General features: G+C 41.6%; 1 protein-coding gene and 1 long non-coding RNA gene across 10 annotated transcripts in view; one reads left to right on the top strand and one right to left on the bottom strand.

The window, feature by feature from the left end:
• Positions 1–24,267, top strand: part of LOC105207535 (protein turtle) — a 306,264-nt gene that overhangs the window by 72,625 nt on the left and 209,372 nt on the right. The gene's annotated exons all lie outside the window — the stretch shown is intronic.
• LOC120357910 lies at positions 1,193–17,239 on the bottom strand. Its single transcript, XR_005574916.1, has 3 exons — positions 14,554–17,239; positions 13,777–14,112; positions 1,193–1,798 (listed from the first exon to the last, which is right to left on the bottom strand). It is a non-coding gene; the product is annotated as an uncharacterized LOC120357910 (long non-coding RNA).

Raw genomic sequence — 24,267 nt, forward strand, 5'->3', positions numbered from 1 at the left:
CGAATGAAATGAGCTTTTGTTTCGGACGCCGGGTATTCAGTTTTAAAATTTTCGAATGTAATGTTAAAATATTAGATTAAAACGGAAAACTAATTTATCCGAAGAGCACCGCGGAATATAATTTCAGACCAAATTTGAAAAGAGCTTTAATGATACTTTGTAAATTCTCCCTTAGAAGCCACTAAAATTTCTTGCGAAGGGAAATTTCTAACGGAGCACAAATTCCCTCCATCCCGCTTTCCCAACTGCTTCCGTTTCGTCCCGATTTTTCTCAAAGAGCATCGAGAGCACCTGAAACTTTATTATAGAGAAGTATATTGTGGGAAGACCACGTACTCTCGGAACATTTAAACGCAGCTCGGCGCCTATGATATCGGAATTATGCATTCGTACGTGCGCGTGTATACTGCCCTCTCAGAAATGATGTCTAATAATAAGGCTAAAAATATTCTTGATGTAATCTCATTGCAGCCTTGGGCAATATAAAAAGCAATATTAAAATAAGGTATATAATTTCTATTCTTCTCTTTTGAATTAAATAAGATTGACGTATTTTGAGACAAGAGTAACGTATATAAATGTTAGTTTATGTTCTTAAATTAAGAATGAGAATTTGCTCGATCTCGATATCATAACGCACAATGATCAATCGCTACCTAGTTCGGGACATCACCGATTCGAAAGATTCGCATGCGATGCATTATAATCCATGCATCCACGGAGACTCAGTAGCTTTTGCTTGGCTACGCGTACAACGCAAGTCCTCGAATTTAATGGATCATTTGGCTATCAGACAATATATTTTTTATACCTACATAGTGAACCTACAGAGTTCTCTTGTTAGGACTTCTGTGATATTTTATCACAAGGAACGTTTTTCAAATTTTCTTCAGATCAATTGTTAAATCTATTGTTAAATCAAGAGTTTTATGAGATTCATCACAAATTTCCATTGTCTCATTTAAATCTCTCTGGGAAAATTAACGAAGTACCACCAAGATTATTTTATTCTAGATTTATGAATTTTTTCATTTAATAATATAATATTCTCTTGCCAATGAGATAATTATGTTTGTCTCTGTGTCAATCTTGTTTTATGATACAAGAGTAATAGCATTGAATCCAGAAATCTATTCTGTGGGCATGCGTGGCTGTGTACATTGCAATCAAGATGAGACATACACGTATGCGTTCGCAAATGCATTCTTTTATACGATATTAGTCGCGCAGTTTAGTCGCTAAAAGCTCTCTGCGAAATCAGACTCCAGTATCGGGACGTACGTACCTCGTTTTACCTCATTTCTAGCGTCACTCTCGGACTCTCGTGTTCGCTCACTGCTTCAAGCGGATTGAGACCTCTCGTTTCGCCGGCGAAATCCAAAAGGGACCGCCGCGCCGCGCCGATGCGCGCACACACGGCCATGGAACACGGGTTATGCACCGCGCGCTTCTGTCGCAAGTATATAGGGAGAGACTTCTCCTTTCCATCGCGGTCGAATAAATATTTTTCCAACGGAACGAAGCGCGCACATCGCTCGCGAAAGACTCGAGTTCTCTACGAAACTCGAGGATAATATCGTGGTATCGTTGAAACGACATGAGACCGTCCTTCTGTCTGGAGACATCTTTTTCGTCTTTATGTCCCTCGCTGGATACGTACGTTTGTATGTGTCTAGTAGACGTTCGTACACATCGCTGGACGACGTAGCTTCCGCTGAAGATTGATATCCGCTTGTTGACGACGCTATGTCACGGGAATAGAGACGCGATGGACGCCAATCCGATTGTCGATCTGAAACTTATATAGGGGAAGGTTGAGCAAGACGAGATAGTCAAGATTCGATAAGGAATAAAAGCTAGGTTTTCATAATAACGAATTATTTTTACTTTTTAAATATTCTTTGGATATCAATCTTTTTATATAATCATTAAACAAAATATTTAGAGAGTTATAAACTTTATTTAAAAAAAAAAAAAGATAAAGGCATTTTTTCTTATCTTGCCTCATGGATGGAATAAGATGGAGATATCATCGTCAACAAAGTGGGATACTTTAAAAGTATTCTATAATTTAATATTAATGTTACAGGTGAAAAAAATGAGATAAAATCATAAGAAAATTGAAAAAAATGTAAATTATACACAGTTGGAAAAATTGTGTTAAATTTAACATAAAACACATGTCTCAAACGGTCTACTTAAAATTACGTGTTAATTTAACATAATCTGGATGTGTTAAATGATAACATTAATACTGCGTTAATATTTCAACAAAAGAGAAATGTAATCTTGATCGTAATTCGAAATTACTTGTGTATACAATTAATATAATTTTTACGATAAAATTAACAGAAGAATAGTAAAAATCTTTGGCACAGTTATCCCCACCTCTGTTATAATGTAACATCAACACTTTTTCTGTAAATTTTAACAGATACGAAATGTAAAATTATAAAAATGATTTAAAAAATATCATTATCATATCTTATGTTAATAAATACGTGCAATGTGTTAAATTTACATGTGTTAAATTTGCACATGAATATGTTCATTATTTAATACAAAAACTTTAACCAGCAGATATTTTTACAAAAAGTACACAAATTTTCCAACAGTGTACTCTCTAAATTAGAATCAGAGTATCTATTATTCACTGAAAGACAATGAATAATCTGTTTTAGTGATATACTTATAACTATTTCATTCAGTGATATGCGCACTGTTTATCAATGACAATACACTGTTTCGGTCAGTGAGAGTCACCCCCTTTTTAATCAGAATCACTGAAAAATAGTGAATAGTCACTGATGACACAGTTATAGCACTGCAAATCAGTAAAAATTCCACTAATTTAGATTTAGAAAGTAGTTTAATTCAATAATGCAGCTATCTACTTTGCTAGCTTGTGGGTAACTTTCAGCGATCGAGGGGCCATATCTAATGCGTATACTCGATTGTGATTCCCATTTGAATTGCGCAATATAGGGGATACCGCATCTTATCTTGCTTATCTTTCCTTATTAACAATCCAATCTATAAGATTACTGCTTGTGCTTTAGACGATATAAAATTTGTTTATATTTTATTACTCTCTAAATCTGAACCAGTGGAATTTTACTGATCTGCAGTGCCATATTTATAACTGTGTCTTCAGTGACTATTTTTCAGTGATTCTGGTTAAGAAATGGGTACTCTCATTGACCAATCAGTGTATTATTGTCACAGTCACATATCACATGTCACTGAATGAAATAGTTATAAGTATATCACTGAAAACAGACTATTCACTGTCTTTCAGTGAAAAATACACTGATTCCAATTTAGAGAGTAGTCATTTCTTAGAGTCGTTCGATGTGCGACATTGTCCGACGAAGGTTTTCGGTTTGCATTTTCATTATCTCGTTGCCCGCCGCGGCCGCGTCCCGCGTTCCCATCAGCGAACAAAATAAGCGGAATAATATTTTTGCGTCCACGTCGTCGCAAGTAGACTTCTTTCAGCGCGCTGAATACAAGCATCGGCGACACGGTGACTTCGGGGGAAGGGGAGGGGGAAAGGGTGTCTCGGTGGAGTTAGCGTGCTTAATTGAAATCAACCCCGCGTCGCGGCGGAGGGTTCTTTGCGTCTGAATAGATGCGCGGGACGGAAGGCGAAAAAAAAGGGGACGGCCGACGTTTCGGGAATGAATGAGAAAATGGTTTTCCGCACCGGGAAATTAATCGAGCCGCGAGCCCGGCAATAAGGGCGGCTGCTGCAGTGAATGACCGGTTAAAAAAATATTGTTAGATAATCGGATTCTATTTTTGTTCCTTTTCGTTTCCCCTTTTAAGAACAAGTGAAGTTTGAAAGAAATCCGCAAACGATTTATCTCGTTTCAGCACGCGCAGCGATCCGTATGTTATCTCCGTCGTCCATGGCGCGGCGCGGCGCGGCGGCGACCGACGAGGTAACTTTTCTTTGAAGGCGCAGTTTTCTCTCCTCGCTAAAGCTGCACCGAGCATCTTATTTATTCATGCACGCTGCAGCTGGCTTGCGATTACCGTGAGAGACGGGGAATCGGTACGGAAAATAATTTAAAGACGAGTAATCCCTAAGTCGGTCCCTCGCCCCAAGCTGTGCACGCGCCGACTTCATTTAAATGCAGCCCCGCCGTTTAATTGGCTATTTACATTTCGTAGCGCGCCTTCCCTCGCCTCTTGAGCGATTGGAAAGGATTTTTCGCGTGTCGCGTATTGCGCAACGAGCATACACGAGGGCGATATGAGCAACCGAAATGCAAATAGCGGATGTCGCTTAACGACAGTTCGACCATTCACTGGCGCGGAGCGAAGCCGGTTAAGCGAAATTGGGGCATCTCCGAAAAGCTGATCGCTCGTCGATATTATTATATCGTCGCTTTATCCGTTGATTTTACGAAGTACCGTTTTCTCTCAAAACCTGCGTGAACTTTCACATGCCCTTTCACGTACTTCCTCTCTCTCTCTCTCTCGCAGTTTTTGTTTTCCTTTTTCTTCTTTCTCTCGTTTTTTTCCGCACGCTCGTTTCCGCGAGTCCCTGCTTCGACGTTACTCCTTCTCGCCGCGTTTCCGCAAGCCGGTAATATCGGCGATATATTAAAGTCGAGCCGCGCATTGTGTGTTCGAACATATACCAGCCGGAGGTAGAACGATCAATCGAACCCGGTCAGACGCAAAAGGCTTTCGGAACGGATATACCTGTCTCGAATGCCGCGGGAAACGGACGATCCTTTCGCGCGATGATGCGCCCTGACATTCACATCCTCGTAAATATTTTCAATCGCGTTTTCCGATCGCCGGTGACGTTCGCGAGATTCGATCGCCGGTCCACGACGACCGAATCGCTCGACGCGATGCGCCATTTTCATCCTCTACAATAACGTCGCGGCAGGACGTACCTATGTGTGTATTTCAATGCAAATTTTATATCAATCAATCGGATTTACCTCTCCCCCCCCCTCTCTCTCTCTCTCTCTCTCTCCTGTGGTGCATTATCGAATAATATTGTAGCAGGACATCATTCAATACTGTCATGCGAAATCTTTTTCAAATCGCGGGATGTGTACATGCGCGCGCTGAATACATATCCGAGAAGAAGCGGAGAACGAATATCTAGGAAATATCGCGTTGCTTTATCGCAAGATAAACGGAAAGAAATTTTGAACTGTGCTGTCGGCGAGACGTCCGTCTGCGTCGCGCGCGCGCGCGCGCGCGCGGTGTGTGCTAAGAACGATGGTACTGCTTGAGTCGTGTAACTCCGCGTCTCGTCTGATTTACATTCTCACTTCGCCCGCAATGTCTTTCCGCGTCGACGACGCGAGACGTCACGTCGCGGTGCAGGCAGCGAGAGCGGCACAGAGACCACCCCCCGGATGACTGTGCTGACTGTTGACTGCGCGCGTGAAAACCGACGTAAAGTGCGAACGCGAAACTCGCTGTGCACCCTCTCTACCGCATTTTCCACTGTGCTTAACTATACTTCTCGCTTTTCATGGCGTTCGCTCGATCTTCCCTCCCTTCTCTTTCAAGGGGCCGAGCCGCTTGCTTCGAACCGTCGATAAACCGCGGTAAGAGGGACCGCGTCGTGCGGCCCCTCCTTGCTATCGGCGATGTTGCAATATCGCACATATATCCGGCATATGTAGGAAGCTGTGATACATTCGCGATTGACTGAAAGGAAAAAAAAAACGGGAACTTGTCGCACGTGGGTATAGACTTTTCGAGTTATTGAAGGATAATGCGAAAAGCGCGAATATCCGGCCGCCTTGATCTCGCATGATATACGAGCGCGACCCTATATATGCGCATGTAGCGACAGCGTGCAAAGTGTATGTGCGCCTATATTCCCGGCACGCCTTTCGATCCTTTCGCGCGGCTAGGAAAAATAGAGGACTCTCTCTTTTTCGAGGAGAGTGCATCGAGCTCCATACGCGACTCGCTTGTCGTTCTTCGTGTGGCATCGGTGTTTAACGTTGAAGAGAAACGTGCGACCAAGGCAAATAATGACGATGTGATTTAACGAGTTTTTCTCTCTCTCTCTCTCTTTAGAACCGATCTCTTTTCCATGCGCACGGTTTTTGTCGTGCGAACGACAGCGATCTTGCGTTTTACGATGCGCGCGAGAACTCTCCGTGCTCTTAAAATCGCACCGTTCACAGTCCTTCGCTCGAAAATCGGCGGATGCGCCGATGAAAATCTCAGAATTCGAATATAGTCGATATTGTCAAAGGTGCGAAGGGTACGCAAGCTTCCTGGCACTTACTCCGTAACGTTACGGTCTCCGCGGGGATGGGGTACTAGATTGGTCCGGATGGCAGGCGCGTGAAAGTCGATAGATTCTAGTATAGACGCATTCCGCGCGATATAGCTCGGTGCCAGCTAAGAGGGAGGGCTGGGGACGGGCGACAGGGGGAGGGAGGGTGTAAAAGTGCAGAGGAAAGGTGAATGTGCGGAGCTCGTGTGCGACGTCAGACGGTGCTGAGAAAGCGGAAGAACGGGGAAATGCGAGAGAAAAGGGAAACAGGGGGAAAGGCAGAGGGAAAGCAGTAAGCACGAATATTCTACGACGGAGTTTATTCGCCATTTTATGCATTCGCGACGTGCACTTTTATGCATTCACTTTTACGGGCTGGAAAGCGACTTCTTACTCCTGAAAGTACGAACAGGGGTGCGGGAGAGGGGCGGCAGAGCTGGCACGAAAGATGGTGAAAGATGGCTCGATGGCGAACTCAGCTTCGGTCTTATTCCTTCTCTCGTTTCTATCATTCATTCGTGGAATAGTGAAACAGTCAATGGACAGGCACCAATGAATGAACATTCAATCAAATGCTCTCTTCTGTGTTGTGTTTCGTGCAAGGAATAGAGTAGAGTTGCGTACCACTTGAGTTATTTTTTATTATATTTTGCATTTCGCTACTTTGGATGTAAATCAAAGTTCGAAATTGTAGCTCGATTTCAGTCATCTATTATTGCATGTTATATCTTTTAGTAATAATAAATTAATTTGTCATAAGCTCTTCTGTAACACGTTGCGAAAGATGTGATTCAAAAAAACCAGTCGCATAAAGCGTACTTGCAGTGCAATTAAAGTGATTAAGAATATAAGGGATCATTAACTAATTACTTATTTTACTAATAATTTACCGAAAAAGCGATCAAATATTCAATAATTAATAAATAACAATAATTAACAATAATAAATTAAATCATAATATAACGAAATAATATAATGAATAATATAATAAATAACAATAATAAATTAAAACATCAATGAAAAGGTAAAAACACCGAAATAAAACTGGCTTGAATTAATTTTTGTAACTGATACATTCGTACTTTATACTAAATACTAGTTTCATTATTATCACTTATCAATCTTACATTAGCATCATTTCTTAATAATAAGATTTGTAGTGTGAATTAGGAAACTTGATAGAGTTTATAAATGTCGATTTAATTTTTAGAATAATTTTAAATATGTATATACAATGAATGTAAATTATCATATATATATATAACAATAAGCCTTGTTTTACGCGTAAACGTAACAATTTAAAATAAAATTGAATAGATACGTTATTATCAGCTATACAAGTTAATGAAAAATTTACAACAAAAGTACTTAGTTTTCCAAAGTGTTGATAGCCTGCACAAAACAAAATATAATTTACTAAATTTTTGTCTTTATTACTTATTTCTTATTTAATTTTTATTTTTGTAATTAAATGTTGTTTATATGAAGTAAAAATGTAAAATATTGAATTGGTACGTTTTAGGAGACCGGTTCGCATTCAGCAACTTTTCCCTACTATTATATATTTTTTTGAAAGTATAAAGAGACTAACGTGCGTACCTGTGCTATTAATAATTTTTATATATTTATATGTTAAAGTAATTTTTATTTAGAAAAAAAGACTCGAATTATCTAATGTAAGTATACCTTAATCACTGCCGGATATTACCGGCGAGGGCTAATTCGTTCTTTGTGACGAACGGCGCAACAAACCTCGAGCAAAGAATCGTCCCGTTTATTCGCGTTTTCTCATTAAATGTGAATAAATAGAGCTGAGACAAAAGAACTTTATTAAATGCGGAATTGGAGGATCGGACAAATAATAAAATGAATCGATCGCTTCGGTCGTGGGGGTGTGGTGAAAAAAGTCACGAAACATTCAGTACCTAATCGATCAGGTGGCTCCAATATCGTGGGTACGAGCCGGGCTCGCGTCGGAGTCATTAAAAACCTACCCTACGAATGATTGTTCGCTGAAATTTATTGCTTCGCATAGCGCGCGCTGAATACGAAATTTTTGCCGAAGGGCTTCACGCGCGTGTGGAAACGCAATGCGTATATAAAGGATGGCGTAAGGAGGCACCGGGTCGCGTTCCATTATAAATTACCCGCGTGTTCCCGGGAAGATGCCACTTACAGCAAGATTAGCGTAATCGCCATCGCTTTCGGAAAAGTCGTTAGCTCGGTACGACTACTGCGGATTCGAGGGAAAAGTAAAGAGACAATGGGACGGCTTTTATTTTATGAGTAGCACGTTACGGGCGTAACGTAATTACGTTCTCACGGTCAGCAGAAAGACCGAGTTTGATGCAATGTCTTTATTGTTTTCTCCCCCCTCTCTTTCTCTCTCTCTCTCTCTCTCCCTCTCTTTTTGAGACGGCATATAAGATTACTTTTACTAGTTGCACGCGAGACCCAGGTGCATCGCGCACCCGCACATGTGTGTATTGACATAGATCGTGACCACTTCCGGTATCAAAGTATGGTTTCTTCTTCTCGTCACTTTTGCTTTTTTAGTCATCATGTTTCAACCGAAGGCCCACAAGTATCCCCTAAATAGATATTTTCTTACGCGAGTGACGTCGACAAGGAGCTCCGAGGAATAAGAAAGACACTGCTTATGGACATAACAAAAGCGCACTTTTATAATTTCATTGTCTACCGTTAGCGGAAGAAGATAAAATGTCTCTCTAAAAAAAAAAAATATACCTGTTCGATAAAATAGATCGTTCCACTTAAACAACAACTGTAATTTTGTGGAATAAAATTAAAACGGGTAACGACGGATAAAGGCAAGATTTACATTTTTATTACGGAGATTCTGACGTCATTCGAAGAGGGCGAATCGCAATCCCGGCAGCCGCCCGATTAAAATCACATAAGGGCGCCGATTACGCGCGATCGTGTTTTTTAGCCGACGGCGCTCGTTACGGTTCAGCGTCAATCGAACGGAAGTATAAAAGAGGGTTTCGAGGAACGGAGCATTCCCGCTCTCGCCCTCTTTTTCTTCACGTTGATTTTCACGTTGGTACCGGACAGAACTCGAAAGTGAGAAACTGTGGGAAAGAGAAAAGGAGCAAATAAGAGGGTGGTAGGTAGGTAGGTGCGCGCCGAACGACCGGATGGATGGAAGAAAAAGAGGAAGTAACACGTGCAGAACGACCGGTGGAGAGAGTCCACGCTTGCGATTCTCGCACACGTTACTGCGGACGCACCGATTCGAGTCCGGTCGACTGATTCTTCCTCCTCTCCTCGTCGTATCACGGGCGGAGGGAATTTTCTATCGCAACGGATGCGGCGAAATGACGTGGAAAATCGGAAGGAATGCCCCATCGGCCCGTTGCATCGCTTTTTTTTACCCTCTCTGTTCTCTCTATCTTTCTGGCTTTTATTCTAACTTTCTACATCTTCATTATACGTGTCACGATTATGGATTGAAAGCTGCAATAATGGAGTAATAACTTTATGTCTATATATATAATAACTTTTGTATTGAAATTTCTAAACATTTTGTACACTTAAATAATGCACATCTTCTCTTTGCGTATACGTACACAATTTGATTTACGCAAACAAATTGAATGTATTATACGAACGCGAAATGTATGTACAAGAAATTCTATAATAGAACAGAATTTTATTTCGAAATTTTCGTCGCGCTATATAAAAGTAAATTTATATCTTTATATTTTTACAATTTTTTAGCAATTACAATTCTTAGCGTAACCGCTACAAGATGACGCTTTGAATACATTTTCTTTTATATTTAGAAAATAATCCCTTTCTCTCTTATGCAATATTTTATCCGTAATACATATTCAGCACGCACCTACATCTTCGTTCCTCTTACTCCACTTTTCTTCCGTCGATTTTTATTTTCACTCTCGTGACCCGCACTCGTTAGCGATGAGAATTGCCCGCTTCTTCGCGGTCGACCATTATCCTGACTGGTCAGCGTCACGGATGCATTCGCGAGAATATACGTGTATCCAGGCAACTAGTTCTCGGCTCATCTCTTACATCTCGCGTAGGTAAATTTCCATTATTACGTTTTGTATCTTAATGCGAAGCGTACAAAATTAAACATTATTACATCATTGTACAATGACAATGCGGTGACTTAACTGTTATTTAATGAGAATATATCAAATTTATTTAAAATTGCTCTTTGAACGTTAACAATTGCGGTATGAAATCCGTTCAAGGTGGTACGTGACAACGGGAGAAAGAGAAATAGTCTTGACGACAAAATCGGGTTGGGGGTGTACGAGAAGCTTTCGAGAAAGAAACAAATGGCACCTTCGTGGCTCAATCTATCGGCTCATTTGAATAAGTCGAAAGTTGGATGCGTTCCTGCTGTCGCTTCTTCCTCTCGTCTGTTTCTCTCGGCTCTCTTTCTCTCCCTCTCCCCCTCCCTCGCTTCCCGTCTCCGTTTGTCTCGCATTCGCCATCTTCATCGCTTCTATTCATCCCCTTGTTCCCCACAAGGGTTGCCTCTGATCTCCGATAGTGGTAGTAGCGCCCGACGTCTTTGCACAGTACTTTAAACGTCTCCCGATGGAAATCGCCATTATGCCGTCGGTTTTACCCCCTTTCGCGAGTCAATTCTTTCGAAAGGCTTGATTCCCGATGACTGCGACTTTTCGCCTCGCTTACATTGACCGCCGACATATCCTGTTGAGATTCTGGAGATGTAAGATATAGAGCGACAGACATGCCGAAGAATTGAAACGTACAAGTTGGTTTAACTTTCGAGTATCTTACGTCCTATTCATTTTCACTCGGCTCTTTGCCGACAGTAAATAATTGAATCTGTTTCAGAAATCAATAAGGCTACTATTTCGTCTATCTTTTTGGATTAGAACAAACAAATGGCTTAAGTATTCTATAAATAAATTGGCTCACATCGCGGTTAATGCGAAAGAAATCCAACTACTTCGTGAATTTCCTCCGAAATACTTTGTATCGATAATCTTTTTTAGCATTTCATTGACGTCACGGTAGATATAAATGCTTCTCGGTTCGTTAATCCCCTCCCGTTTTTCATAGGGAAGTGCGCGCGCACGCGTATTCTCATCTCTCTCTTTATTGCCCGTTTTACGCGCGCGTGATTTTACGGTGGAAGTAGCTTCGGCTAGGTACGAGATTTAGGAAACGGATTTTGGATGACGGCGAGGCGGAGGCGGAAGTAATGTCGAGGAGGCGGGCGGAAGCTTTTCGAAAGTTTCCATCGAGATTTTGTGTCGACTTCCTCGCGGAACGTTCACAGCCCACGATGGGATCTTCCACGCGAAGAAAACACGTGGCTGCATCGAGTTTTCGTCCGCTGGGAATAGAATTTTTCTCAGCTCTTCGATATATCACATCTCGAAGTTTCAGGAAGTTCGGAATGCTTCACGAGGGAGTTCTGGAGAAATCGGAGAAATCATGTATTGCGATGAGGGGTCAGCTCCGCCTCATCGTACGTGCGAGATCATCGTAGACTCCAGTGGAAACGTGTTTTTTAATTCGACAATTAGTGAATCGCATTTATGCGTAAATGCAGCTTTTACAGAGCAACGCGTTGCATTTGTGCGTAATGCGATTGATGCATCGATTAATTAAAAAAATCTTGTTTTTATTATCGTTTAGAGAGCATTTCTTTTATAACAAATGAGAGCTTTTTTTTAGAAGAACTTTCTACGATGTGGTTGCATTTTACAAAGTTTGCATATTTCGATCTTAAAAAAAAACCTAAATTTCTAATTATTTGCAGTTGTATTTTTATATACTTTTTACCATTTGCAGAATAAATTACTGTAACATATATTGCAAATGGTACATTGAGAAAAGTTGTTAAATTGATTAAATTTTTCATCTTGATTGTATTTTTTCTAATATTTATATATTTAAATATATAATATTATATACTTAATTCACACAAACATTTATATGTATATTTAACTCAAATACATAAAATACTTGAACTCTAAGCATTTACGTATTCAACTTAGAAACATAAATACTTTTGAAGAAATTTAATCAAGTTGAAAATATTAGTCAAGTCGATAACGTTTTTTCTCAGAATAGAATATCGGTATTATCTATTATTGCGCGATTCTATGTATGCCAATGCTGTTATCGTATTAAAAAGATATTGTGTTTAATAAAATCCTTTAAAAAAAAAAAAATTATAAAATGGAAAAGACACACGATTTAAACAGCAAGGATCAAATTTTAACTAAATAGAACGGAGTAAATATGTTTTTCTCGAGCAAAATACGATGTTACCGTCAACAAGCGGACATTGCGCGCGGCAGCTCGCAAAGCGGCGAGAGTATAATTTTTATCTTTTAATAAATTTCATTAAAGTCATCCTATCCGAAATCTCGATTGCGATACTTGATATGTATGCAACGAATAAACGATAAAGCACTCCTGGGTAGTCTCTTGTGGATTTCACGACGAGACTAGTCGCATTGCAGCTGCGTCCGTTCGCCCGTGTCGAAAAATAAGTATCCGCCTCGTATTACCGGGGATCCCCTGGGAATTGTAAAACGGAAGGCGGGCCGCGATAATTCTGTAGGTGTCGAGAGAGGATTCCGTGCTCGCGGCGAAATGGCACGTTGGCCGAGTGCCCATGTGTATCCTCAGCGCGAATCGACGCGACTCGCGAAAGAAAATAACTGGACGCTTCTTCTCGCATGCGTTCGATATACATTTCTCCTCGAGATAGATTTTTCCTAAACGAAAAATTTATGTGGAATAATGCCGATAAACTCATTTCTTTTTCAACAGTCGATGCTATTGTTAGTTCGAAATAAACGAAGAAGTCATAGAGATTACCAAACGCTTTTTCAATTCATTTTTACAATCCTTATTCTTTCTCTTCTGAACGAAAGAATAAGAGTGGTAAAAATGAAAAAAACGTTTGGCAGTCTTTATGACGAGCAATTAAAATTTATTGTTTTATTATTTTATGCTCGTGCGCTGTCAGATTCGAATTTCAAGTCATTTTTAATATTTCTTATAGATCGTCATTGCTCTTGCTCATAATATATCGTTAATTTAACTAAAACAATAGAGTTGAATAATTTTACTCGAGAAGTGGTAAAAACTTTGAGTAACATTTAGTTTACTGCATACGCGCGCATCAATGCGGATGTTGTTTACTTTGAAACTAAACAATTCCATCACAGAGATGGCTTCATTAGATGAGGTTGTTCTTCCAACTACATCATTTTGTATTAAAATAAATAATAAATTTCGATACACGTGGAAGTTAAAAATAATAAAATGTTATTTAACTCAAGGAATTGCTTCAAATTGAATTCTTTAATATTTTAACAGCGTAGTCAGTCGATCATGTGGAATTCATTATAGGAACTACAGGTAAAAGCCATTAAATAATGTCAAGGCGAAAATGAGAAATGACACTTTTAGTAACATTTTGCCTTTCCTGGCTGGATTAACTTTTTTTTTTCTTTTACCTCTTCACGAAACTCCGCCTTTTTGGCCTTCCTTCCCCGTGACACGACGACCTCCGGGCATTGTTAAGTTTTCCAGTTCTCTCCCCATTTGCTCGTCAACTCTCGCGGTGGTGGCGAGCGTCCCGAATGGTTTCTGCTTTGTCTTCCGCGACCAAACATGTAGTGTCAAGCGGACCACCGCCCGTCTCGACTTTGCCCTTCTCGCGCTCTAATTGCTCCGCTTTAGCTCGGTTTATCTTGATGTAACTGATTCCAAATTTTACTCTGTCTGTTCTACTGGGTTAACACGTTGGATATTGTCCTGTAGAATTAGATGTCGGTAGACTGCACCAAAAGCTGAAAAAAGATATGCGGGTTGAGCTATATCATAAAAAAATCTCGAAGCTTATTTTACACTTTCGAAAAGTCGTTGACTTCAAATAAAATGGCACATATGTACATATAAAATTGATGACGCGAGTTATTTAAATTTCTGAGTTTCTGTTAACTCTTTCCAATTTTTTTTTATTCAACAAATATATTTTATCGATTTTTTTTTGTTATAACTTTTATTTTAACACAACCGATATAAACTATGTCGCACGTTATAATGCATCATCGATAATTTTGATTTATCTACGAGCGTTTTTGCATTGCGTCTGCATGTAAATCGTGATAAAATTGTTTTTTTTTACGCCGGCGATACAACATACTTTGAAAATTGACAATTTATTTTAATCAAGACACGCTAGCTGTTGATGAATATTAATTAAGGAAAAAGTGGAAAAATGAGCTCACCCTTGACAGCGATGGTGTTTCAATTTATCCGGTTAATTGAAAAGTGAACGATTTACGTATACTTTCATGAGCACGTTATTTTATTAGCTCATAAAATGTGCAATAAAAAATTTTACGTTGATATTTTTTGGAAATGACAGTATCGGCACAGGACGAATTTCTCTCTCTCTCTCTCTCTCTCTTTCTCGCTCTATTTCACGCGTGTGTGTGATAATTTTGTTAAAATAAAATGACCAAAATTTTTGCGCATTTATTTTTGCAATACCATTTACTTTTTCACACACAATGAGAAAAATATGATTATTTAATTTTTCAACCTTATAGTTTGGTTACATTTATTATAGTAATTGCATTTGAATTAAAATTAAAATATAATTTTCTGGACACGTAATTAAACGAGATGCAAAAAAAATATATCTGTTTACGTCAGTCGGCGATTGAAGCCTCGCCATCGATTGGCGCTCAAACTCGATATCCTTCGTTCTCTTTGCCTTTCACGTCACGTCGTGTTTAGGAGGGATGGAGAAACAAGAGACGAAAGCACTTCTTCTCTCCTCTTCTTCTTCTCGTTGTCTTCCGCATGTGTCTGGTATGAGAAGGCGGTGGCGACATGTATTTTATTTTATAGAAAGTATAGCCAACACACATACACACAACTCTATATGCTGCTCTCTTCTGTAGCGAGCGAAAAAGGGGACGTTGGTAGGGTTGGGTTGATGGCTCTGGTACTTGGAGCGCCAGCACCGACAAGGGGCCGGCGCTCTCTCGAGCATCGTTATTCACAACTATTCCGGACTAGTCCGAGGGTGCGAGAATACAGGTTGGCCAGCCTCGAGCTACGCGATGACTCTGTTCTATTATTCAGCCCTCCTCAAAAAGATCGGATCTGCCTGATGGACAGACAGATGGCAGAAAAACAAAAAGGGAAAGAGACAAAAAAAAAATACAGTCCCGTGAATCTTCGGACACTATCGAAAAAGTCTTCAAGTCCATGATCCTTGCTTCACAGTCGTCCTTTATTTCTCAATCCGCTCGCGAGCATCCGGAGTAGAGGCGATTGAGAAATAATCTTGTTACGAAAAGCTCACCGAATGCCAGACAACTTTCCTCTCTCTCGTTCTCTCTCTCTCTCTCTCTCTCTCTCTCTCTCTCCACGTAATCTCCGTATAAATAATAGAAATGTCTAGCTGGATCGCTGTCCTCCAAATCGTTGCGCATATATGATATCGTTTACACTTAATTGCGTTCGTCGATATATCGCGCGATTTTAGAAATATTTTCTCATCGTCGAATAAATCTCTCGGGTCTCCGCCCCTGGCTACAGCGGCTACAGCTTGAGCAACAATGCAGTGACATGTCTCAATGCCTCTTACTCGATAGAGACTCGACCGAGTGACTCGGGCCGCATGCCGAAGACAGCAATTTCGAATGTGTCGCGTGTTTTCAGTCACATATTTCAGTCAGCGCGACAGCGAGCACGTAGCGTAAAATGCGTCACGGTCAGCGAGCGCCTCTACGAACGTCGCTGACGCCGTATACTCGTGGAGGGTGGTGGTCGGTGGTTAAGGGTAGAAGTGATATATACACGCGACCATTGCCACTGTACATTCCGTCGGAAGTTACATGGTTTCATGGTGAAATACCGAGACTCTGAACACTCCTCCCTCCGCTCCCCTTCTCTCTCTCTCTCTCTCTCTCTCTTTTTCCTTTCTCCTTCTTTTCACACATCGTGTTCTTTGTTTTTATTTTCTATTTGTACCCTTTTTATCTGTCTCAGCCTCTCCACTTCTGTCTACTCTATTCTGCCTTTTCCACTTCCTATTTCTTCCTCTTATATCATTCCATTTTTCCCTTTCGCGTCATCCAGTTTATTTCCATCTTCCTTCGCTTTCATTCTGTTCCTTTCGCGTCCGGTATCATCTCTTCTTTCAGTTGGACGAGGATAATGTCCGCGCGACCTTTGCCTCTCTGGACTGGCGATCCCTTCGTTTTCCAGCGTGACAACCCATCGCGTCTTCTTCTCTTCTTGTTTCGCGAAACGAACAAGGCCCGTACGGACGGAATTTTATGTCGCGCACATTCGTAAAAATGCGACGCGACGCCGGGGATGAACTTGGATTATGGAAATGCTCCGGTGTAGCGCCTTCCCTTTTTTTTTTCTCTCTCTCTCTCTCTCTCTCTCTCTCTCTCTCTCCTCCGCACATTGGCAGAACGACCGATGTTAACGAATACGCGTCGGGACGTGTTTTTAGCTCATCTGGATTTAGCGCGAAACAAGAGCAGTTCCGTGCTCGTTCGTTAATCGGTTCCCGACATGCCCCGGCGTTATCCCGTGAAATATTCGCGATAGCGCTGCATGGTAAAGAGGATCACGTTTACGTTAAGAGATCACATAATGCTACAGGGGGAGATCGGGTTTTCAACGCTGCGCCGCCGTGAATCTCAACGATACATCTTTTAAAATGTCGCCATTCGTTCTGCACCGTTCGTCACCGAGCAAACTTTTTTTTTCTTATTTCACGGACGAAATAGCGTCGCATTTGGCGCGCGGAAACGATTCAGTGATTCCGTAATCGAACAAACGAGCGCGATGGTCCGTGGGCTAAAAAGTTACGCCGCGCCGCGCCGCTCGTGAACATTGTACGACGTGACTAATAGATACGGAGGATTTTTATAGCCGCGACATTATCGTAAAAATTTCTAGTAGGCCCGCGGAATGTGTATCCATGGGTTTATAAGGACCGAAACAGCACCGCGCCGCGCGCACGTGACACGCGAACCGAAATGGGATGAAACGCGCGAGCGGCGCGCGGCTTCCCGTAGAATTTAATTTAATCTTTCTCATTCGGTCAGTGTCAGCGGATATCGACGGGGGCCGGGCTTCGCGCATCGACCGGCTTCGTTCGGCTTGATCGACGTCAGTTAATTCAGACGAATGGATCGATCGCGAGCCTGCACCGCCGCTGCCGCCGCCGCCGTCGCCGTGACAAGATCGCGAGGGGGAGAGAGTCGCACGCGCGCCGTGCATACAGATTTTGCGAGGGCACTTGCATCGCGCTCGCGTGCAAGCTCGCCGGGCGAGCTCTCGCGCCACATTTGCATAACCGAAGTTTCCAGTTCCGTTGAACTAATCAATGCCGCCTCCCGCATCTTCAATTCCGCTCCCGTCCCCGTGGATTTCTTCCTGACGTTTTTTAAGGCGTTCCAAAATTTCAACTGAAGAGAGAGAGAGAGAGAGAGACGATTTCATTATCCTCCGCCGAAAAGCTACGTGATTCGCCGATGATATATTTGACTCGTTCGCTAATACGCCGAATCTCGGATCGCCGTCGCCGTCGTCGCCGGATGAGAGGTGCCATGTTCCAAGCCAGGAGCCAAATTATTATCTGTAAAATTATGCCCCGAGATATATATATATATATCGCGCACGTCCGACGTATAATTTTACGCGTAATATTTTGCGTATAAAATGTCTGTCGCACGCGACGATACGACATGACCGTAAATCTTGCCTTCTTTATCGTCGAAAGCGGTTTTAAGGGATACATCGAGGCGTTCCGCGCGGTAAGCGTAATGCCGGGCTATTAAACGTAACGGCGCTTTTGTAATAAAGATAATGGCGAACGCAAGCAGGTGAGGTCAGGGGAGGCTCCAGCGCACCCAGGCACGACGGGGCGCTTCTTTTCCCCCGTCCGTTCCTTCTACAAGATTGGAGCCCACGCAATACCGAGAGGGGTGGTGGCGTTTGGAGGACACCGAAGACGCGACCAGAGAGAGGCTGGCTACACCACTGGCACATGCCTCGCGTCGCGTCGCGTCGTCTAGAGATGCGCACTCTGATTATTACGCGATGCTCTGAAACCGTACGCGGAGCACTCACCACTTCTTTCCGTACGAAAGTGCACGGAACGCTCGCGCGTACCAGCCACCCTTTATATGCGCCGGGGCGCACAGTATCGGATGAGGTTGATTGCACGCGTCGGTCGGTTTTACCACCGATGCACAGCGCGCGAGTATCGTCGGCGGCGAGAGCGCGTTCGAACGTCGTAATTGGAAAACTTCGGGATTATTTTCCGACGGCCCCCTCTCCGGCACCCCCTCCCCCTTCCCAGGACCCCGCCCCTCCGCGGATGATTTAGCCGGATTAATAAGCGCGGTATCGTTGTCCCGGGTTTCTTTAACACTTTTATATTCTCTGGAGGGGGCGCGTTCATTTCGCACTCGGATCAGAACGTTTTATCGCACGGGCATCCGGGCATGTGCACGGGCCAACGACCTATGGCCTGGAGTTTATAAGGGGGCTCCGAAGAGGGCAAGCACCGAAAATATATCTGCTATTTCGCGGAAGCTGTATAATATTAACTGAGGTATAAGATGCGCCGTGATGTATGGCTTTTGCCCCGCGTCTTTTTCCTTTGCGCTCGCAGAGAGCATACAGTTACTCGCGCTGTATTTATACGAAAGATAAAGAACAAACTTTTATATCTCCTGCCTGCGAGGGTATCGTACTTTGATAATAAGTAACGCCCTTTCCCCCCGTTCCCAGCGTTCGGTGTACTTTTACCTATGCACTTGTACGCGTGCTCTGCATGAATTAATGGGGAGAATATGTGCATACAATATATTAACGAAACAAGCCACATTATGCCGCGTAATTACTCTTATGCGGGAAGGTTAGCGATCTTCCGAGAGTTTTATTTATCTGGAAGACGGCGGTCGAAGAAGTTTAAATAGTTTATCGGTCGCTATTATTAGTGCAAGATTATGTTGCCCGTGTGAACTTCATGAGCGAGATAATGTTAGGTTCTCGCAAATGATAATGTACGAGCGGCGTGTACGAGAGAGAAAAAGACCCCTCGAATTACTTCCGAGCGGCTTACGCGAGGCAATTTTTTTTTTATTTTTTTACGTGCACGTCGATTCGACCGTGTCGTTTCCTTACAGTCTAGGTCATCGAGCGTGCTATGACCACAGTCGTTGAATTTGCATATAAGTTGGTTTTCAGGCTTTTCCTCGTAGGCGAGATCGCGTCTTCCCGTACGTGTTAGAGCGATGGCTTACGGAAAATGGCTCGTTTGTACCATCGGTGAGCCTCGATAATATCTTCTATAGCGTATTAATAGAATCATTTCATGAACGAAATTCTAATTGAAGCCTTAGTTGCTCACAGAACACGTTTCACGATATCTTTTTGTTAAATGTTACAGAAATTTTAAGTGAATCGTAAGAAAAAGTAATAGAAAAATTGCTAATGAATTACGGTTTATTTAACTCCAGCTCACCGTACCAAAAGTTATGCCATGTTTTACATTTCTATAACCTTTTTATAACATAATTTGAAGACTTGAATTAAAATTAAAAGAAAAACCATCCACGGATACGATAAGCACGAAAGTTTGAAAGAGAGACCTGATATCTCCACGTGGCTGATTCGTAAATTTTCAGCGATTTTTTAAATATATACGTTTATTGAGTTCCAGATGGTATAAAAGCAAGTGCATATTGTGGAATTGAAAAGAATTATTTTAGTATACGCATTATTACGTATACTGTAATATTCTTTCGCCTTTTGCATATTAATGTACACACTCTTTTCGAGATTCACGAGTTTCTTAATTACATATGCAATAACGTTTATTCATTACGACTCTTCATCCACCATTTTATATTGTTCAAATAATAACATTGTGCTCATTAGTTGTAAAATTATGATTTGCTGGTTTTTCAAAAATATCGATTTTCGATATTTCGAATAATTACATTTGAAGCTATTCATATCGCGCTTTTTTGTTAGTCTAAAGAATTAATTATAAAGCTCCACCGGTTTTTCTACTTCAAGTTTAAATTAAAAAGTTTGAGATTTTTTATTTAATGTAATTATTTTTTGCCAATTTTTGCAGTATAATTTCTTTAAACAATTTTAGTTGCTTAAAATAAAGTAAAATATTTTTTAATCGAATTTTATCTTACTCTGAAGTATTGATTTCACATATTTTAAGCTAAAAAAATATGCTTTCTGTTTAGAGATACGAGGTTTTACAGATCCGATGTGGTGGGAAAGATAATCAAAAATAGCAATAGCGACCTAGGATTAAAATCGTTTTTGTTCCAAATTCATTTTTGTTATTAAATTAATTTTGTGTAATTGTGGTACGTTTACGTGAAAAGTTTGATCCTCTCGTAAAATGAAGATGCTGTGCGTATTTATGTTATAGTTGCGTAATGTAAGTGGATTAATTGCCAAATTAGAGAAATTTCAAAGTTGTGTTATACTTAAACTCCGCGGCAACTTTAAGCTGGAACTTGCGGTGCGACGTCGACTTCGCTTAAAACCCTTCGTAGACCGGTTATCCTTTAGGCAAAATGCATGTTACACATTATGATAAGTAGAGTGAAGCAAAAGCCATCACATATTGTAGCAACTTCGTAATCCAGCGTCTAAGATGTCATTTGTTGCGAAGCGTTTTCCCCATGAAACGCGATTTATTTTAACGGCGCAGACTACGTTTTTATACGACGCATTTTTTTTTCTTCTCTGGAATACGCTAATTCGACCTTATGCGAGAAATATCGACGACGTGAGCGACGTGACGTAACCGCAATATGGATACTACCGCGGTCAAAAATTCAATAGCTATGTCTGGCTGCGCGTTATAAGATAAAATCGATAGAATCGTGTGGCATCTCTGTTACACGGAGAGAGAGAGAGAGAGAGAGAGAGAGAGAAAAGAAAATAATATTCCGTATACAAGCGCGAGATCCTTTATACACAAATTCCTTTCTCCCGGAAGCGTATTCGCGAGTACGCGAAATTTCGCGACTCGCAATGAGATTCGGAATCCATGCCAGTGCCAAGCGGTCGGTCAAGTCCCCGGATTGGAAATTATTATTTTCTTATCGAGCCAATTGTGCTAAGTGCCAAGAGTATTCAGGTGACTTTATAGGGCGATTATATAACGCACGCAAATTTATTTGCCACATTAAAGGTACAATTAACACAGAGAAGTCTGCGTTTCCACGAATTTCGAAATAGATATGTGGGGGCTTTAATTATCGTTATCGAACTCTGTTCTCAACCAATTAAATTATGTTCACAAGATTGATATATAAACGCGGGATAATTATACCGTTTAACAATAATTATATCGGAACCAATAAATTATATCTGGCTAAAACCATATCCGGCTGAAAACAAAGAAGTGAGAAACTAATTGGGTACATTTGAAAACACGACGGGTAAATATCGTCGGTCAATCTGTCGAATCATCGATCGCAGTTACGTAATTTCATATCGAGTAAATCCCGTTAAAAAAAAAAAAAAGTCAGAGGGGGGTCCTTTTTTCAGTTTTCTCCGCGTACAGTAGCTCGGCAGCGGGATCCGGCATGCGGCAAATCGAAACGATTTGTAATATCGCGAAAGCGAGCTGCGTTGGCTGGAGGACGATCGTAAAGCTTACGACATCCATCGGACTTGAATGGAAGTGGGGCGTTTTGCGATATCGTAAAGCCGGGGTGAGAGCCAGCGGAGCGTGGCGGTAGGCAGGCGCGCCTCTATCTCGCCCCGCGCCGGTGTCCACCTCGGATCCCATGTCCGCCCGACACGGTAGCACGCCCCCGGAAACACGGGCATTAAAATTCGTACACGATCATGAGGGCGGTGTATAGCGGCGATATAACCCGGGATACCGTCGCCGCGGCTTATGGAATTCGGCACGATCGGGCCATTAAAATCTCTCTCGAGGGGGAAGCTCCAACCCTCGCCCACCGCGCTCCTTTAACGTCCACGCTCGTGTTTTCTCTCGTATCCAGCGAGAACCCGTGTACCCGGTGTACCTGGGAGATCGCACGTACACGCGGACACGCACGTACGGATGCACACGCCTACGTGTATTATACGTACGTACGTACGCACACGCGCCACGTTCGCACGTCCCGCGGGGAATTATCGGGAGCCGAGGCGCCGATCTGTGCCACCAATCATGATCATCCGACGCGATATCGTGATCGATGGCGTGTCTATTCTCTACCTACGCATTGCGCAGAAATCAAGTTCTATCCATCGAGATGAAGAACGCGCTCGGCGAATCCGCGGCTTTCACGTAACGCGAGTCTCTCTCTCGCGCGATCATTCCCGGCTGCACGTCGGTGTTAATAGCTCATTTGAAATATCTCTTATTAACAGATTGATAACAATTTAACGTGCGCCGCTCGTACATTCTGTTCAATATGCCTGTGTTTCAACGACCGTAAAATTCATTATATGAATCGTAACTCACGTACGCGCGAGTTGTCTTGGTATAAGGTTGCCGATATCGCACCGGCTTGTAAATCGCACCACCTCGCGTATAAATTCAACCACGGTGCTTGTGGCACTCTTTATGGGATTATTTGAAAACTACATAATATTTTTCATCGTCCTTCATTGAACTCATCATGTTAAGAACAATAGAAATTTTGTTATTAATATTGTTATATATAAAATCAAATATAATAATCATACAGAGCATACATTGTAACAATATTGCCATAATGTAAGTAATGTTATTGGAATATTAATGAAAAGTTATCGAAATGATTGACATTGGCGGAAATTATATTTAGTTTACGGTGTTTATCTCCAATATTGATAAAATTATACTTATCAAACGCGTTTTTGCTAGAGAAGGAAGAATATAGCAGGAAAAGTGTCGCTTTGCCCCAGAAAGAGTGATATTAACCATGTGGTGCGATTTGGAAGATCGGTTGCTTAAATCGCATTATTTGAAAGTTTATCAAAAATCGTCATTTAAAAATATATGACAATACATAAAATTCAGGAAAAAATAAATATGATAGGAGAAATGTTGCACTTTACTATGACGTAAGAAAATTAAAAAATATTCCTCATAATTTCTCCTTTAAGTTATAAGCCTTGATGTCAAAAGTGGTGCGATTCTTTCTTCCTGCTTTTCACTTTTCTCTCTTGTGGCAATTAAAATATTCAGTTAAAATTGAGATATTTAAACAGCATTCGTGAGAATCGCTGTTTTGCATAGGATTAGGGAAGGATCCGAGGGTCCCGCGCTGTAAAACTGTAATGACTGCTTTCAGGGACCGTACGTTACTGTGGTATTTTGACGAAAGAAGCTTTGTATAATGAAGTAAATTGACGGTACCCTTTGAAACGCGCATTCCTCCGTATGTGATGCGTAAACTACATTCATCTGAAAATAAATCGCAATTACGCGCGCTTGTCAAAAGGGACGCAAAAGACCCGCGCGATATATTCGTTTCGGTGAAAAATCTTCCTCCAAAAGCCCTGCATCCACATCGAAATGTGTGCTCTCCGCAAAATGAACTCGGTCTCTCTGCTCTTTCACATCGCCACTGGCCGCGTCTTTCGTAGCGCGATGCAATTATCGTGTTAGTCAAAACGAAGATCAAAGATGCAGATTCCCAGGATCTCGTCGTCATGAATGAAAGCGCACAGGTATATCCGTCACTTCCATTACTCGCCGTGTAATTTTCTCGAGATTCGTGCTTCGCGTGCGCGCGAACTCGATCGAATTATCCCTGAAAAGTAGCGCATTGCCACAACTCTCCTTTCTCTTTTGTCTCTTTTTTTTTCCCTTTTTATACTATTTTCTATTTTTGCTTCTGACCTTTTACAAACGTCACATCGGAATTTATATACAGCAACATAGTGAGCGAGAGAAATTTTGATTCGATATTTAG

The sequence above is a fragment of the Solenopsis invicta genome, chromosome 5 (genome assembly GCF_016802725.1).
Source record: "Solenopsis invicta isolate M01_SB chromosome 5, UNIL_Sinv_3.0, whole genome shotgun sequence".
NCBI lineage: Eukaryota > Metazoa > Arthropoda > Insecta > Hymenoptera > Formicidae > Solenopsis > Solenopsis invicta.